Source organism: Ceratotherium simum, chromosome 8 (assembly GCF_057802395.1).
Source record: "Ceratotherium simum simum isolate JZ-2026a chromosome 8, ASM5780239v1, whole genome shotgun sequence".
NCBI classification, from domain to species: Eukaryota; Metazoa; Chordata; class Mammalia; order Perissodactyla; family Rhinocerotidae; genus Ceratotherium; species Ceratotherium simum.
In genome coordinates this window covers 51,480,937-51,498,925 of record NC_141907.1, presented here as the reverse complement: position 1 = coordinate 51,498,925, position 17,989 = coordinate 51,480,937, and positions in this window count along the sequence as shown.

Below are 17,989 nucleotides of genomic sequence, written 5' to 3'. Positions count from 1 at the left end.
ATATACTTTATGCTTAGAAATTAATGATGAGGAAGAAAACATCCAACATGATATTATCTCTGTTTATGATGTCTACCATCTAGTAAAAAGTCAGTCAAATTTAATTACAATAAAAGATCACTAATTGGGAAAAGTTTAATCCTCTCATTTAAAAGTATGAATTATGTATATTTCAAAATTCAATCGTATTACTTTCAATTATTAACCATGAAAAACAATCATGTAAAGTATTAGTAGAGGTTTTATTTTAATGAATCTTATAAGTATTTTTGTTTGTTTTTATAAAAGTACAAAGTTCTAAAACATTTGAAGTTATATAACTATTGCAAGGAAAGGGAAATAAAATAAGTTTCAGAAAAATTAAATCTCCACGATCAAATTTTTACTAAAATACAAATATGCCTTTAGATTGCTTAGGAAAGGCAAATGCTAAACTAAATTTAGACTCTTTCAGAATTTTACGTTATTCAAATATAATTAATATAATATTTATATATAAATTCATAAACTATTTCTTTTTTTTATTTATTTATTTTTATTTTTTATTTATTATTTTTTTTTAAAGATTTTTTATTTATTTTATTTTTTCCCCCCAAAGCCCCAGTAGATAGTTGTATGTCATAGCTGCACATCCTTCTAGTTGCTGTATGTGGGACTCGGCCTCAGGTTGGACGGAGAAGTGGTGCCTCGATGCGCACCCGGGATCCGAACCCGGGCCACCAGCATTGCAGCGCGCGCACTTAACCACCAAGCCACAGGGCCGGCCCTCATAAACTATTTCTATTTAAGCTTTTAGAATTGGGATATATCCTAAAATATATAATGATTATGTTTTTAACCTATTTATAAACATCAGATTTGGAAGAATTACTAAAATTTTTCTAATTGAATCTTAATATGTTACCTCAATAATATTATAATATCCTAGATTAATAATTGCCTTTTATATATGTGTGTGTGTATGTGTGTATATAACTTGTGTTTGCTATATATAGGTTTTTCAAAGTATCATGGCCCAAATTTCTACCCTTTCTGTGCTTGCTACCTAGATCTTTTGGCTTTCATTTCTATTTCTCTACTGAATAATTGCACAATATCGTGATGGCCATATGTGGCAGACGTGCCATCACTCCTCTTTCCCACCCTCCTGGTTGACATCAATAATTAATCACGATATTTTCCTTTCTAATTATCACACATTGTTTCACTTCTCCTTCTCCCAAATGAGTTTAAGACAGCCTCTAAATTGATCAGAAATGGCACGCAAATTAAAATCCATTGGCTATCTCCAATAATTATACTCAATATTGAGAGGTCAATTTCATTAGTCTATCCCACTTATATTTATTGCAAGGATACTACATATTAAAGAATTATTTTTGCCTCTTTGTATTATTTATCTAAATGTATTTTCATACTTCACAATGCCATTGCTTTACCAAATGAAATGTAATTGAGCAAAAGAAACTGTTAAAAAATACGAAGAGGGGAAATATTAAAACAAAAAAATCATAGAGACAAGATCCTAAATTCTAGATGTATTAAGTACCTTGGGTAAAAAGTATCTCATTTATCTGTCAATAAATTTATGGAAAATATGTGAATAAAGTAAAACATAATTATATATATCCAATTGTTTTGGTTATTCATGATTTTTTATTTTGTGAGGAAGATTAGCCCTGAGCTAACATCTGTTGCCAATCCTCATCTTTTTGCTGAGGAAGATTGGCCCTGGGCTAACATCTGTGCCCATCTTCCTTTACTTTATATGGGGCACCACCACAGCATGGCTTGACAAGCAGTGGATGGGTGTGCGTCCAGGATCCGAACCTGTGAACCCCAGGCCGCTGAAGGGGAGTGCGCACACTTAACATCTACCCCATGGGGCTGGCCCTTATTTATGACTTTTTAATAGACAAATGTTTCATTCTTGCCTAACTATTCAGAAGCATATGCCTCAGTGTATTCCTTTACTTAATCACGCATTTGCTCATTTTAAAAAATGGCTGCTAATTATCATTTGTGGACCACACAAGGTTTAAGGTACTAGATGTATAATGGTGAGGAGGATAAATATAGCCCCTGCCTGTATGGAGATTAAAGTACACTCAAGAAGACAATTTAAAACCCGTTAAGTGCTATGATAGGGGAAATATGGGATAGACTACGTGGGTGAACACAATAGGACCTCCCCTAGCCTGGAATGACAAGGAAAGCATCCTAGAAAAAAAATGGTCAATCGTGCCTGAAGGATGCTTAAGAGTAATCTAGACTAAGAAGAGAAATGGGAAAGTATGCCAAGTAAAGCTACCAGCATATATAAAGTCCTGGAGGCCAAGAAGAATTAGTTAGACTCAAAAATTAAAAGGCAAGTATTGCTGGAGATTAAAGTGGAGAGGTGAAGCGACAAGAGGTGAGTCTAGAGACATAGGCAAAATCAAAAAGAGTCCTGTGAGTTATAGTGAAAAATTTGAATATTATTCCCAAAGAAACGTGAAAGCACTGAAAAGTTAACAGGGAGTGACATGATTTACTTTTCATTTTAGAAGAGGAGCTCAATCTAATTAATGGAGATTATATTGAATAAGCGAAAACTGGAGGGAGAAAAAACAAGTAGAGGGATGGCAAAAAGTCCAGGCAAGGGATTATGGTGGCCTGGACCCACATAATGATGGTGGGGGTAGAGAAAAGTAGCTGGTTCTTTGTTTGGACTGGTAGTGGTGCATTTAGCAGAGTTAGAAATTGTGAGAGGAGCAGGTTTGTGGAGTTAGATGGGGATAGAAGAGCATGAGTTAGCTCAGTTTTGGACATGTTGAGTGATTGATGTATCCAATAAATATAACAGGTTAGCAGTTTGAAATACAAAATACATCTATGCTGTGTCTATATATATGCTGTTTCATTTTGTAATATATATGTATGCTTAAGAAGGATCATGTAGATAAGAAATTAAGTTATAGGAGTGGCTACAATTGCCTAAGTGTGGGTGTGAAGAAGGCCTAACAGAGAGCATTGAAATGTAGTGCCAGAGACAAGAGAAAAACCAGAAAAGTAAAGTATAATAGAAGACCTTACCCCCAAAAGATTGAGAAAGAGGGAGAGAGAGAGAAAAAGAGAGACAGAGAGAGAGAGAGAAATTTAAGTGTATGTTAAATGGAATAGTGGGAAACTGAGATAAACGGCTAGAAATATTCATACGCATATAACTATACTTATTAGCCTATAAACAAAAAATTATCATTCAATAATATTGCTTCTTAAAGTAACTAGCATAAAATATGTCCAGGCAATCGAGTATTTGGTTAAATTAAAATACGCATATATCCAACATTGAGGGGTAAAACTAGTTCATTCAAATTCTTATCCTTGTAGAGATTGGATCATGGTAAATGAGCATTGGATTCACTATATGTTGGAGCAAAAACTGGAAGGCTATAGTCTTTCTCTTTTAGCAATATTACTGCAACTCTTCTGGTTAGAATGAGAGTATACTAAAGTTCAGAATCTATTCCATCAACAGTTTGCCTAAAATAAATATGTAATGTTAAGTTTTGATAATAAGCTGACTTAAAAATATAGGGAAAAAATCTAGGAATGTTTCTAAACAACAATATGATGTCAAATTGATTAGTTTCACTTCAGTCTAACTAGTAAATGCAATGGGATAAAAATATAAGGAAATATAATAAACTAAACATTTTTCTTTATGATCCACATCTTGATTTGAGCATAGAGATAAACTTTAACCCGATTAGGAACAATATTATACCAACCCAGAAAAGTGATCTCGTAGCATCTCATAGTTGCTTCCCTTACATTCTTTGTCAATCAAAATCCTAATTAATGTACCCTAATGTTCTTATTCACAAAGCAGATCCCAGGGTCTACCTGAGAGCTTTAACCTCATGACAAAAATCCTCTATTCTTGTTTTGTCACCCCACTGAGATTGATACTCATTGTCACCTCATTGTCTGCCATCCAACTCTGTTAGTGCTGTGAATTACTGATTCTTTATTCTTAAAACTTTTGTTGAACTCCAGATTTTTGGGTCTGATGCCAAGGAAATATGCCAGATGGGAGCAGGCTGGGAAGAGAACACGATTGTTGATGTAGAAGTTGCTGTGTCATATCCAAAATATACTTTTAGTTTTCAGACTAAACTGGCATTTTTGAAATCACTGTAGAGATTGACCCCCAGAAGCTTTGCTGTTGTCAGTATTCACAACTCCAACCAACAGTATCAGAGTCCATATATACATTTAACCACATCCAATAGCAATACAATTCGCGGGAAGCAGATTAATATAAAATCCCACATTTTTTATATTGATTTATCCTGAAAGTAAAAGATTTCATTTTTTAAAAGTGTCCTAAGTGTAAGTTGGAATATTTCTGAGAGTACAAAGCAAAACACTGTCATGGAAAAACATTTTTTTTTCCAGAGGTCTACTTGAATGGTAGAGATTGAGAAAATGAACAGTAGTCAAGCTTCATCATTTCATGATTTGCATTCATTCATTTTAATTGGTGACTGCTATAGATGTATATTTAAGCATCCAATTAATAAATATGTTAAGTAATGGGTGGGAAGAAACTACCATTTTCTCATTCTAGGTATTGCCTCAACATTCACTTTACAATTCACTGTGAAAGTTAAACATAACAGAATAAAAGAAAAGCAGCCTTCATTAAATTACATCTGAGGCCAGCTTTCTGATTCCTACTCTTAGAATTTCACCGGTTATTATAATTACTTTTCTCTAAATTTGTCGTCAAAGAAATAAAACACTTAAGATACAGTTGGAGCCCCCAAATTTCTGCCAATACCATTCTACACCATTTTACAGCAAGAAAACCATTGTCTGAAATTCTTTGCTTCTTAGTCTCATGCATGTTTTTATTTTATTATGAATATATAAATCCATGAATTATATAAAGTTTTAATTTTCATCTTATAATATTTATCTACAGTGATATGTGTTATATATATATCCACCTGTAAATTCTTATTTTTGTTTGAGAGTATGAGTTTTATTTATTTTTAAGATTTATTTATATTAACATATGTAATTCTGGTTCACTTTAAAAAGTTATAAAATTTCATGGTGTGATTATACCACAGTTTAATCATTCTCTTTTTGGTGGACATTTGGGAAGTTTCCACTAAGCTGCTTTCACAAGAACTGTTGCATTGAACATTCATTTACATGACTCCTTTGCGCACATGGATGAGATTTTCTGGGGTTTGTACCAATGTGTGGAGTTGGTAGAGTGTTGAATATAATGTACGCATGTCAAACTTTACTATGTATTGACAAGTTTCTCTCAAAAGTACCAATTTTGTATTCCATCCAGTAGTCTATAAAAATTTTCAGTGGGTGGAAAATTGAGTCAGTTTATGCAATGTGTTTGGAGTCCTCAGAATTATTTTTTTGAGTCAGTTTTACTAATTTAAAATTTTCTGGAAGGTTATTTCATTTATTTATTTCGGAAAAAAATTGTTCATTGATTTCAATAACTGTCATATACGTACTTATGTCCTGATTTTCATTCATTCATTGTTTTCAATTTAATATAGTAAACATGTTTTTCTATGCTTGTTCTTATAGCTCATCTGCTAATGCATGGTGCTAAACTGATTTAAGTCTTTATTTTAATTGTTCAACATTTCAAACCTAAAGGGAGGTACAGAAAATAATGGAAGAATACTTATCCATAATTTAAATTAATAATTGTTAACATTTAGATAGAAAACATTTTATAAAAAATATTTTCATATTTCCTTCATGTCATTTTTTAAGGGAATAAAAGGTTACTCATAGAGTTGACATTTTTAATACTCTTCCTTAGTTGTGCATATCCTTTTTCACTCAACAGTATACTTTTGAGATTGATCTGTATTGATAAATGCGAATCCAGTTCATTAATTTTAACTATCAAATATTATTCCCTTGTGTGACTATATTAATGTTATCTTATCCATTCCTTTAAGATGGGTAGTGTGAATCCCCTCAGGGCACACAGCCATGGATATGCCCATATTCACTCTGGAATGACTGTAGTTTTTAGCAGAGCTCTCTGTCTCTTTTCCTGACCATACCCAGATGTTAAGCTTCACTAATTGCTGGCTGACTGCTTTATTGTTTTCAACAATACCCTGGGGAATAAATTGTTCCACAGATTAATCCTATCAAATTCGGAATCTTTTGAAAGGATAGTTTCCTAGGTTAATGTTTGGGATTTGTTCTGGCCCCAGAATGCCTCCTTCCAACTGTCTCTTTCGCCAGTTGTCTCTGGCAGAGAATCGGGACTGTAATTCTCCAATGAATCTATTAGTCTCCTCCCAATTGCCTTTCACTATGATCTCCACTGTTTTTGAGAGTACTCTTAGTCTTGAATTTCACACTCAGTTGCAAATGAAGTCATTTCTTAAGGAGAGATATTTGGAGCTCTCTTTTTTATGGCCTGCATCTCCCCAGGACAAAATCTCTGAGCAATGGCTCTGACGTTGTGGGGCAGGAACAATGGTGAGATTCTCTCTGAATGATACCCTTGGTTTCTTAGCTGAGCACTAGGTAGACAGGGGCAGCAGCTCAAGGTCCCTGGTGTAGAACATTCTACCCTATGAGCTGGGGCAAAGATGATCAAGACCTCAGTATTTTCAGTAGCATTGCACCCTATGAGTGGTGTCTGGGTGAAAGGGAGGCCTCACCTCTTGGTCACTCTCACTTGGAACCTAGTTTCAGCAACAGGTAGCTAGAGGCAGGCTGAAAAATGCTGAAACTCTGCTCTTCCCAGGAAGATAGCCCTCAACTCAAAGATGGGGGAAAAGGAGTTTTGTGTTCTTGGCTGCACCAACCTGGAGTGGAGTTTCCATCTCACTGAGCTGGAACGAGGAGGGAGAGAGCAGGTCTTGGTTCAAAGACCACAGATTCTTGATTTTATTAAAGAATTTTATCAGATTTTCTTGAATAAATGGTTCTTCATTTGCTGCATGCCCTTAGGACCATTTTCAGAAACTTTAAATGTATATTTTTTAAAAATAAATTTCACTAATTTTACTGAGTTAGCAGGTCCGCAGGGCTCCTCATGATGTCATACGGGAAGTGGAACTTCTGCCCTATTAGCTCTTGGGTAGAATCCCACAAGTCTGATACATAGTGTTTTAGTTGTTGCTTAATTATATATATATTTAGAATTGCCACATTATCATTCTTACCTCATAAACTGTTTAGAAGTCTGTTTTGTTTTATTGTATTATTTAATTGGCACTAGTTTTATAGAACTGTCACAAGGTAACCAATAGCCATTCTATAGATAACAGAAATAAGGTGAATTTACTTGAGCCAGAGTGAGGATTATAAGCCGGGAAGGCCTTAAAAAGTGTTCCTGAGAAGCATGGTTTTCAGTACAGTCTTATATCTTTTTAGAACAAAGAACATACATTAAACACACCCAGGGTACATTTTCATCAAAATGTCAAAGGGGTATTCAAGTGCAAATTAGCAGGTCAAGGTGACGATGTCAGGATAGGGACTAATATGGGTGTTACCAATAGGGCCTTACCAATAGGGCCTAGGGGGGGGAAGTGTGCATTCTTATCTTAAGAGAGTGCATGCTTTACTTTAATGGTTAAGCAGATGTACAATGTATGTTTGATAGGTCATAAATCAGGTTTTTACTTCAAGCTGAGTCAGTTTTGAACCAAAATAGTTACCCCATATGCCTCAATATGTGAGAATCTCTTGTCAGAGTTGAGTTATTTGTTCCTCTCCATCATAGCATAGTCTTGTAATTGGCCCCTTTATTTTGGGACCATTTATATTACTTTATTTCCCCCTTACATTCCAGATCCAAACTCACATTTCTTCCCACCATAAGCACCCATGTTAATAGGTTTGATACATGTCCTGTACTATGAACTCATCCTTATAAAATCTATATGTGACGTTTTGAAGGAGATTTTATTTTTGTAAATTGTATCATGTTATAAATCTCACTTTGTTTCTTAACTTTTTCTTTTAAAGTATATTTTAATATCTACCTATGTTACTCTACACAAACTAGTTTTTCTTTCTAAGATGGCATGCCAAAGTACATATGTAACAAATGTTATTTAGCTATTCTCCTAGACATGAACTTCCAATTTCCCTCCAACTCTCTTTTACTAGAAATATTATCACAATGCATGCTGTGCAAGTTCAGACCCCAGCCCATGTATGGGACATAATGGGAGCCTTAAATCTTTTTTTTTGGCAGAGGGGGAGGAAGATTATCTCTGAGCTAACCTCCATTGCCAATCCTCCTCTTTTTCCTGAGGAAGATTGGCCCTGAGCTAACATCTGTGACCATTTTCCTCTGTTTTATATGTGGGACGCCAGCCATAGCATGGTTTGATAAATGGTGCGTAGGTCTGCCCCTGGGATCCGAACCTGCAAACCTGGGCCGCTGAGGCAGAGTGCAAGAATTTAACCACTATGCCACTGGGGGTGGGGGGGGGTGCTTAAATCTTAAAGTGACTTCTTAAAAATCACTTTTCCTTTGAAATCACAGTAACACTGCAATGCCAGCTTTCTTACACTTGATCCATGCTGATGGGTTTTGATGGTGCACCTCATGAGGGCTCAATAACAGGTTTTATACCTCACAGTGAATATTAGACATCAGATCCCTACTCCTGGATCCTGTCTTGACCTGAATCCCTCATAGGGGACCACAAAGTCACTTTTGTATTAAAGTTCTGGCTTTATTTGGGCTCTTAATTTTGTACTTGAAGCTACCCATTTCTTTTGAATTAGGCTTTTTCTTTAATTGTTGTAATTTATCTAGCGTTTCAATTTGTCATAATGGGATAAGGGCCCTGTATGTGTCACCTGTGTGTGTCATCTTGATAAAACTTCTCCAAGCATTGCTTTCCAAAATTTAATGTATTTATATAGTTGGCAGTGAGAATTTTGACTAATGAGAACATATGGTACTGTCAGTACAACAATAGCATGCCATTTAGGATAAAATCAATTATCTACCAAAATTAATCATTATCCTTTTAAGCAAAATATGCACTACACAGCATAGAACACAATGCAAAATGTGCCTCCTGGAGTTGTAAAATGTGGCAGTATGGTAGACAATGGGAACAACTATTGGTAAAGCAGAAATACTCATACAAAGTAAACATTTTATAAAATCAGTTTTTCTGTGATCAGGTGGATAACAATAAATCAGAGCAAATATTATAGCTTGGAGGAAAAAATGAGACATTTTAATCAGCATTGCCTTTCTTCTTGGTTTCTATTTCTTATTTTTGTCTCTCCAAAGCAAAATTAGGGTATCAAACATCATTTAAGAAAGGAAAAGTCCGTATTGTATGCCATGTATCCTAATAGGTTTATTGTTGATCTTATGATATATTTATTAAAGTACAATTGTTGGAAGATCATTTGGAGAATGGGAGGGTGGGGGAAGTGGGTAAATTTGAAAGATTTCTGCATTTGTCTGTGGCAATTTTTTGAAACTGTTTTGACAAGAATATCATTTTAATAGTTTTAATTTTTTTCCAGTAACTGCTACTAGCAAGCAGAGTTATGGCAGAAATAGAAGAAAACCAAACATAGGAGTAACATGATCATTTGACTTTCAGAGCTCTGCCCCTGGGTTTGTTGAGGGTGAAGAAAGAAAACTTCAGATGATTTTTATGTCCATGAGAGTGTTTAGGGATTCATTATTATAATATTTTATTTGATTGGAGAATAAAATTCGTGTGTTAAATTTGATTTGCAGAACTTTTTAAACTAAATTAAGAATTTGTACCTTAAAGTTCATTTAAGATGATTTGAGGCCCAGCGATTCCAGATAAACAAGGTGGCATTTAGAGTTTGGACATTGTAGGATGTCATTCCTTCAAAATAAAATTAGGTTAGGTATCAAAGACGTTGTTTCAAAATAGAGAAATTTAGCTTCATAATGCTAATCGCACTGAAAAACACATATTAGAGAATATCTGTGGTATACCATGCTTTGAAAAATGAGAGTTGTTGGAACTTCATGAAGTGAGATACTAAAATTTTATAATAAACTTTAAAATCAAATCAGTCATTTGGTTCCTTAAAAACTAGTTCTAAATAAATAAGAATTTTTCAACTACCTGTAAATGGTGAAAAGAAAAATATCTAATTCTCAAATTTTATTTCTATAATGATATTTTATTTTATTGTGAAATAATACATGCATATACATGACCCAAAATTAATTGGCCAGATGATGATAGTAGGAAAAATGTATGTAGAAGTCTAACTAAAACATACCCTTATATGACAGGGTGTACGTGTGTGTGTGTGTGTGTGTGTGTGTGTGTGTGTGTGTGTGTGAGAGAGACAGGATAAACTATTGGAATACTAGAGTGATTTGCTATTTGCTACTGATTTGCAGGATCATAGAATAACAGTCAATAGAAACCTTGGAGATCATATGACTTAATCTGTAGCCCCGAAGTTTGTTGGTGACTCAGCTATCTTGGATAAATTTGTGGTTGGGTGTTGCCATCTCAAAGTCTTGCAGGAATGATGTCTTATTATCGTGATAGTCAAAAAGATGTTTTATTTTGTTATTTCTATGTCTAGCTAAAATCTTTCTTCCTTTAAGTTGATTTACTTTGGCTCATTCCTTTGAGGATAGGGAGAACTCGTCAGCAATTTTTTTCCACAAATGCACAGACACACATCAAGGCAATTGAGCATGGTTTTAGCTACCACTTCACCCTTCAGCTATCTCTTTTTCAATGGCATTTACCTTTATTGTTCTTATTTGTTTATTATTTAGCTACCTAATTCAGGTTCCTTACTTCTCATGAGTCAAGATCTTACTTCACAGAAGAATTTAGCTATCCCTTAAGTAAGTTCGCCATTTCTCAATGCCATTGAAGATTTCTTCCACAGTCTTCGAATAAAGCAACCTAATGAGAAGAACTGGATAAAATATTATAATAGTAAAGTAGATATGAATCTTTAATACCAGAGTACAGTAGCTTTATTTTTCTCTGATCCTACACACAAAATTCCTTTTTAATATCTTCCACTGACGTTTTTGATATGATGCTGCAAGCTCTTACTGAACTTCTAATGAACTATAAATCTCATATCCTTTCCCAGTTTTGTTGTATTAGACTCATTTTTTTCTCCATTCTTTGTTTATTATTTGTTGTTTAGAACTATATGCATCACATGACCTTACCATTTACATTTCTATTAAACATATTTTTACTCTAATAAATGTTACACATAAAGCGCAACAGTTTATGTAAAAATTTGTCTAGACTAGGAAAAATATACCATAATGTCTGAAAGAGAAAAATTAGGTTTAATAACATCAGAGCAATACATTCACCAAAGACACCAATAAGGATGTATAGTCAAAACTATATAAAAATTTATAATCAGAAGTCTCGCTTTTACTCTCCCTGTAGGTAGACATTTTTATTAGCATTTCTTTTCATTCTTCTATGGTTTCTTTATGAATATACAAGAAATATGAATATATATTCCTATTTCTCCTTTCTTAGACAAAATTGTAATAGCAAATGTTTCCTTAATTCTTATTACGTGTCTAATACTTAATAAATCATCAGCTCATATTTATGAGGTGGATACTATCTTATTCCCGTTTATTAGGGAAGTAACTGAAGTGCAGAACATTTTAGTAATTTGCCCAAAATAGCACTGGTAAGTATGGGATCTGGGGTTTGAAGCCAGGGCCTGTCTTCCGAGTCTGAAATCTTAATCAATACCGTCCACTGCTAAAATTACAGAGGAATGTTTAGGCTGAAGGGTTTGAGACTAAGAGTAGATCTCATGATCTAAATTCCATCAAATTAGTACTCATTGATAGAAGAATGGACAGAGAATTAAAGGTAAGATATTCCTGTTTAAATGCTTCTACATACTTTCCTGGTGTTTATAAAGCAAATATATTACAGGAGTACAGCACAGACTCTGGTATTTATCCCAGCATTTTGCAGCTCTATGACCTTGACCAAGTTACTTTACTTTGCCAAACATAGATTTCCCAATCTCAACAAAGGGGATAATCATAGCACACACCCACCTCATAGTGGGTGTTGCAACACTTACAGGAGATCATCCATGTGTGGTATTTAGTCCAGGATCTGTCATACTCTAGGTGCTCAGTAAATGGTAGCTCAAATTCTCATTTATATTAGCAACGGCACATGAAATAATTGCATATTTTTCAGGAAATAGACTAATTATTTCTGATAAATCAAACTATATCACTGTTTTTAAGTCATTGAAGTGGATGATGTATCCATAGGTATATCATCTTTGTTAAGTAAAATGTCACATTAGCTGTTCATTTCTAATTGTTACTCACATGCATCATTTCAATCTCCTGTGTATGCCTAAGAAGCTGCCTTAGTAAAATCCAACATCATTAAATAGAAATAAGGCTATGTTTTTTCCTTTCTGGTCTTAAGTGGACAATAATGCATAATGCAAGTCACCTGAGAGATTTCACTGATGCTCTCTTGCAACAATTCTGTTCCAATGAAGATTTGCAGAACTATGTTTGACTTCGAGTGTTCGACACTAATTCTAGCACATTTTCAGGTTGGACACTCCAATTGGTTCCCTCTTTGACTTAAAGTTTTAACCTCTGACCTGAAACTTGAGAATTACAATAAAAAATATATAGTATATGGATTCTTTACGTTTGTGAGCTCCTTGAGGAGAGAAATAGTGGCTTATTTTTTTTCAACTCTGGCACATAGTAAATAGAAAATAAAAATTGTTGAATGAGTATTCAAAAACTCAAAAGTACAAAGTTTTTTTTAAGTATATTTGTATACTGTAGATAATGAAATTCAATAAATTCTCATCACCTCACATGGTAATCTTTGGAAGCAATTGAAAATGAAATCCTGAGATATGATTATCTGCAATATGACTATTATAAAGTGCAGTTTTAATTCCTATGGAGAATAGCAAAAACTCACTTTCTAACTTAAACATATATCAATATTACGGTATTTGAATCTGTATTCCCTTAGAAGAAACAAATATCACAGCTAGAAGAGCTATGTGTGTATTCAGGCGTTTCTTCATGCAGAATGTCATGAAAGAGTACATTAGTTGTAAGAATCTTTATTCTTTTCTCTCTTCCTAAATTTTAATTTTGAAACTTTAAATTTACACAATTGTCCCTATTAAAGATGACTATAAATATATCTCTAAGTAGATTTAGGCTATATATTTATTTTACAGAAAATTCATCATCTACAACAACAAAAAAAAATCCTAAAATCAATTAAGATATAATTTAGGGAAGTTGATAGAATCTCTGAATGAGGTCCATTATTGAGTTGGTTTCGATTTCTGCCAAAAGACATAAAAAATCCATTTTGTAAATTTTTACCACATTTCCCTAAATCAGTCTCTCTCTCTCTCTCTTTTTTATACTCTAGAGTCATAAACTCTCTGCTAACAATTAATTGCACTTAACGTGAAAGCAAGAAGTTAATCGGTCATCACCGGTAGTCAAAGCTAAGCTACAGATATGGTAGTTTACTTAGAGAAAAAAGAATTAAGGATCACTGTAGATGTCATCATAGTTCTCCTCTCCTTTGGCTTATGAGTGATTTTTGATGGAGTATGGGGCCACAACATAATTAGTTGGCCCTTCTACCATGTGAGCATTTGTAATATGTGATTTGGAGACAGGATGGTGGAGAGAAAGCATAAAAAATTTTGATATGTAAGCAAGTTTTACCCATCTGTGAGGAAAATAGATGATTTATGAGGCCTGTCTCCTTATAATTAAAAACAACATACAGACCTTCTGCTGTTTCAGAAGACAATGATGAGCTAACTCATAGAACTGTGAGGGTGTATTGAGTTAAGGCAAGTAAAAAAATTAGTGAGGTGTTTTGCATATATTAAGTATGTAATACATGTTTATAATAACAACTATAGATGTTTTATTGCTGTTTTTTTGTTTTGTTCTGTTTTTGTTGTTTTGGTGATTTTTTTCTTTTGACTCTTGCTTCAGTCCACTACCACTTTTTGGTTATCAACCGGAAGACTTGAGCTGGCCTAGTCTTCAGGCCAGGAACTTAACCATCCAACCAAACCACTGGTCATATCCCATGAATTCGTATACAATCAAACCTCTGGCTATTTCTGGTTCCAAGCAAAAGAAACAACCAGATGCACTGCTCAAAGTTCTGTCCACTGGGAGGATTTCTGTTCACCACTGTCCTTCATGGAAGGAGTGAGGGCCATGGGCATTTGGGCCATTTCCTCGTGTTTCAGTCCTGCTGCATTTCCTTCTCTCTCCGAGCCTGCATCTTTGGCTTTATTAGGGAGTTTTGACTGGGAAAGAGAAAACAGGCCTAGTTTACACATGGTCCTGTGCAGTATACAGGGATCACCCATAAGTGGACTGCTGCGGCACTACAACCCCTCTCTGACATGTCCCGGAATGGCAGTGGTGAACAAAAATCCTCCCAGTAAACTAATTTATTTCTTCAGGGCCTGCTTGAACCTGGATCATGTTTATACTACTTCCATTTAATGATGAAGTATTGCTGTGCACACCCAATTTTATGGCTTAGTGGGTCAGACAACACCCAGTTCATGGTGGGCAGCTCAGGTTGCATGGTAACTTGGCAGCCCATGGTTAAACATTTAGTGCTTCTAAGGCCCACTAGCAAGCAAAAAGCTGTTTCTTGAAAAGAGAGTAGCTACCCACAGGGGATGGCAGGGCTTTGCTCCAAAATCCTAAGAGTCTTTGCTGTGATTCACTTATAAGAGTCTGCCAAAGGCTAAAAACAGCATCTCCCTCTGCCACTGACACTTCAAGTATCATTGAATCCACTGAATAATATGGCCAAAGTGGTAGAGTAGCTTGCACAGCAGACTGGACCTGTTGTAGAGCCCTCTATTGTTCTAGGCCCCGCTGAAAATCAACAGCTTTTTCAGTCATTTGTACCTAGAATAGTACAACCAAACGAGGAATATATTTCTTCCAAATCCCAAAGAGACACCCTAGGTGTTGTGCCTCCTTTTTGTTTGTAGGAGGGAACAGATGCAACAACTTAATGCTTCACCTTAGAAGGGATATCTCAACATGCCCCACACCACCGGAACCCTGGAAATTTCAGTGAGGTGGAAGGCCCCCAAATTTTTGTGAGATTTATTTCCCATCCTCTGGCATGCAAATGTCTTACCAATAAGTCTAGAGTAGTTGCTACTCTTGCTCATTAGGTCTAATCAGCACAATGTCGTCAATGCAATGTAATGAATCGGTATGATGTCTTGTGGAAGGGTAAGGCAATTAAGCTTCCTGTGGACTACATTATGACATAAGACTGGAGAGTTGATATAACTCTGAGATAGGACAGTGAAGGTGTATTGCTAGTCTTGCCAACTGGAAGCAATCTGCTTCTGGTGGTTTTACCCACAGGTATTAAGATAAAAGCATTTGTCAAATCAACTGTTACATACCAGGTACCAGGGTATGTGTTAATTTTCTTAAGCAATGAAATTGCATCTGGTACAGCACTTGCAATTAGAATGACCACATGGTTACATTTATGATAATCCACTGTCATTCTCCAAGATCTATCTGCTTGCTGCACAGGCCAAATTGGTGAGTTGAATGGGGATGTGGTGGGAATCACCACTCTGCATCATTCAAGCCTTTGATGGGGGCACTTTATCTCTGTAATCCCTCCAGAAATGAGGTATTGCTTTTAGTTTACTATTTTCCTAGGTAGAGGCAGTTCTAGTGGATTCTATTTGAACTTTCCCCCCATAATAGCCCTCACTTCATGGGTCAGGAAGTCAATGTGGGGATTCTGTCAGTTTCTGATTATGTCTATTCCAATTATGCATTCCGGAGGCAATAACCACAGGAGTGGAGCCCTATGGGCTCCAGGGTTTAGGGACCCATTGGACCCACGGTGAGACAGATCTGAGCTAAAATTACATTGATCGCCTGACCTCCATAACCCTTAGTCTGACTGGTGGACCACAATGATGTTTTGCGTCTCTTAGAAATAGTGTCAGTTCAGAATGAGTATCCAATAATCCTCGAAAAGTATGATTATTTCCTTTTCCTCAATGTACAGTCACCCTAGTAAAAGGATGTAGTTCCCTTTGGGGAAGGCTGGGAGAACAATTAACAGTGTAAATTTTTGACAGTGTAGTGGAGTCCTTCCTCCCTGCCTCCCCTTTATTCAAGGAGTTCTGGGTCTGTAAACAAACTAGCTCAGGTCTGATAATTGATTGAGGGGTTGTGACTCTCTGTTTTTATGATTCAAGTTAGACTTCTCTTCACTTGACCTAGAACTCTTTCACTTATGCTGACTACATAAGAGTTTAGTAGACTGTTCATCTATTTCACTTCTAGGGACACTGTAATCAACTACCAATGCCATAGGTCTCTGTGAGTCAGACTGTTCTGATTACTCCTTTGACTCTGTTGTCCATTACAGTAACCACACTAACCTTGCCTTTGGTGATTAAGTGCCACCACTTGGCCCCTGTTACCCTAGGATCCAATTTTCCTCATTGCATTTAAGGCTCTCAGTCTAGTGGCAGCAGTTCCCGCCTGTAATTTCTGCCCTACAGGGAAGATCAACCAGAAAGTTCTTCAAGGATCTTGAGGCCCCCCTCACAAATTTATTCCTCAAAGTCACGGTAAAAGTTGTGCCCTCTGGACCCTCCCTGGCCTTTTCCAGGGTGAGTGAGCAGGTCTTATATGATAAACCCATTCCAACATTCCAATCTCCTTAAGCCTTTGGCTACCTTCTTCTACCCCTAAGCTACAATTGACACCAGAATGTCAGTTTTTTTGGAATGTAGCATACCTCGTCATGTTTCACACATTTACTTCTCTTTATGGGTCCTGCCGACACTTGAGTCTAGCTATGTTGTAGGTAGGTAGTAAATCAGATGTGAGTAGGGGAAGGGACAAATGCTGACAAACCAAAAAGGAGGAAAGCTCCTTGGACAGCCCCCCTTCAACACCCACGACGTCCTATTTTGCAGCTCGCTCATGCACGTAGCTAGCTTCCACCTGCTGTGCCCTAACCTCACCCTCATTGTACTAAAATCATAATAAATTTACATTGCAGTTTTGATGCCCCTTGCGAGGGATAGAAGCCATGACAATTCTGCCAAGGACCATCTAAGGAAAATAACTCCCCCTCCCGATGTGAAGGAGGAGACAACAAGCCGATGGGTAGAATCCCTTCAAATCCTCTTCTTTTCCTCCTCCTCACAAATGAACAAAGCTATATAATCCACAAGCCACCCAACTCTCTGTGCAGTCACTTACCTTCAGCCCGCCTGCTCCGTCTCTTGGAGTATACTTTTGCTTCCTTAATAAACTCCTTCTTACTTTCAACTCTCTTGCTTGTGTTCACTCACAAATTCTTTGGTGACACTGAACAAGAACTTGGAAAAACCAGCCAACCCACCCAGTTACAGTTATAGGTCTAGAATAAAGAGAGATAATGAAGGTGGGTTCTGAGGAGAATCAGCAGAGTCTTGGAAGGAAATTACTTCAGGGGAGGCCATTAAAGTTTCCTCGGGAAAAGCAGGGTTAACCTCATCGGATGAGGGTGGGAGGATTGTATCTCCTGTTAAAAAAGACTCATCAGAAGTTAGGGTTCAATGTCCCCAGCTTTATCAGAATCTTCCCGTAGGTTCCCATTTCAACTTACAGGATCCCATTCCTTCCCAATCAAGTCCCTCATTTAAACAAGAGATACCCTGCAAGGTCAGAAATTCAATTTGCACTGCAATTCAGCCACTTGCAATTTAAAAGTATAGATTTGGGCTTTAGTAATCTCAACACTGCAAATACAGGAGATAAGAATTTTTTTCAGAGAATACCTGGAAACTTTAAGCTCATTTATGTGATGCTTGAGCAGGGAATTGAAAGCCTTGAGCTTATCTTTTTCTTTACTCA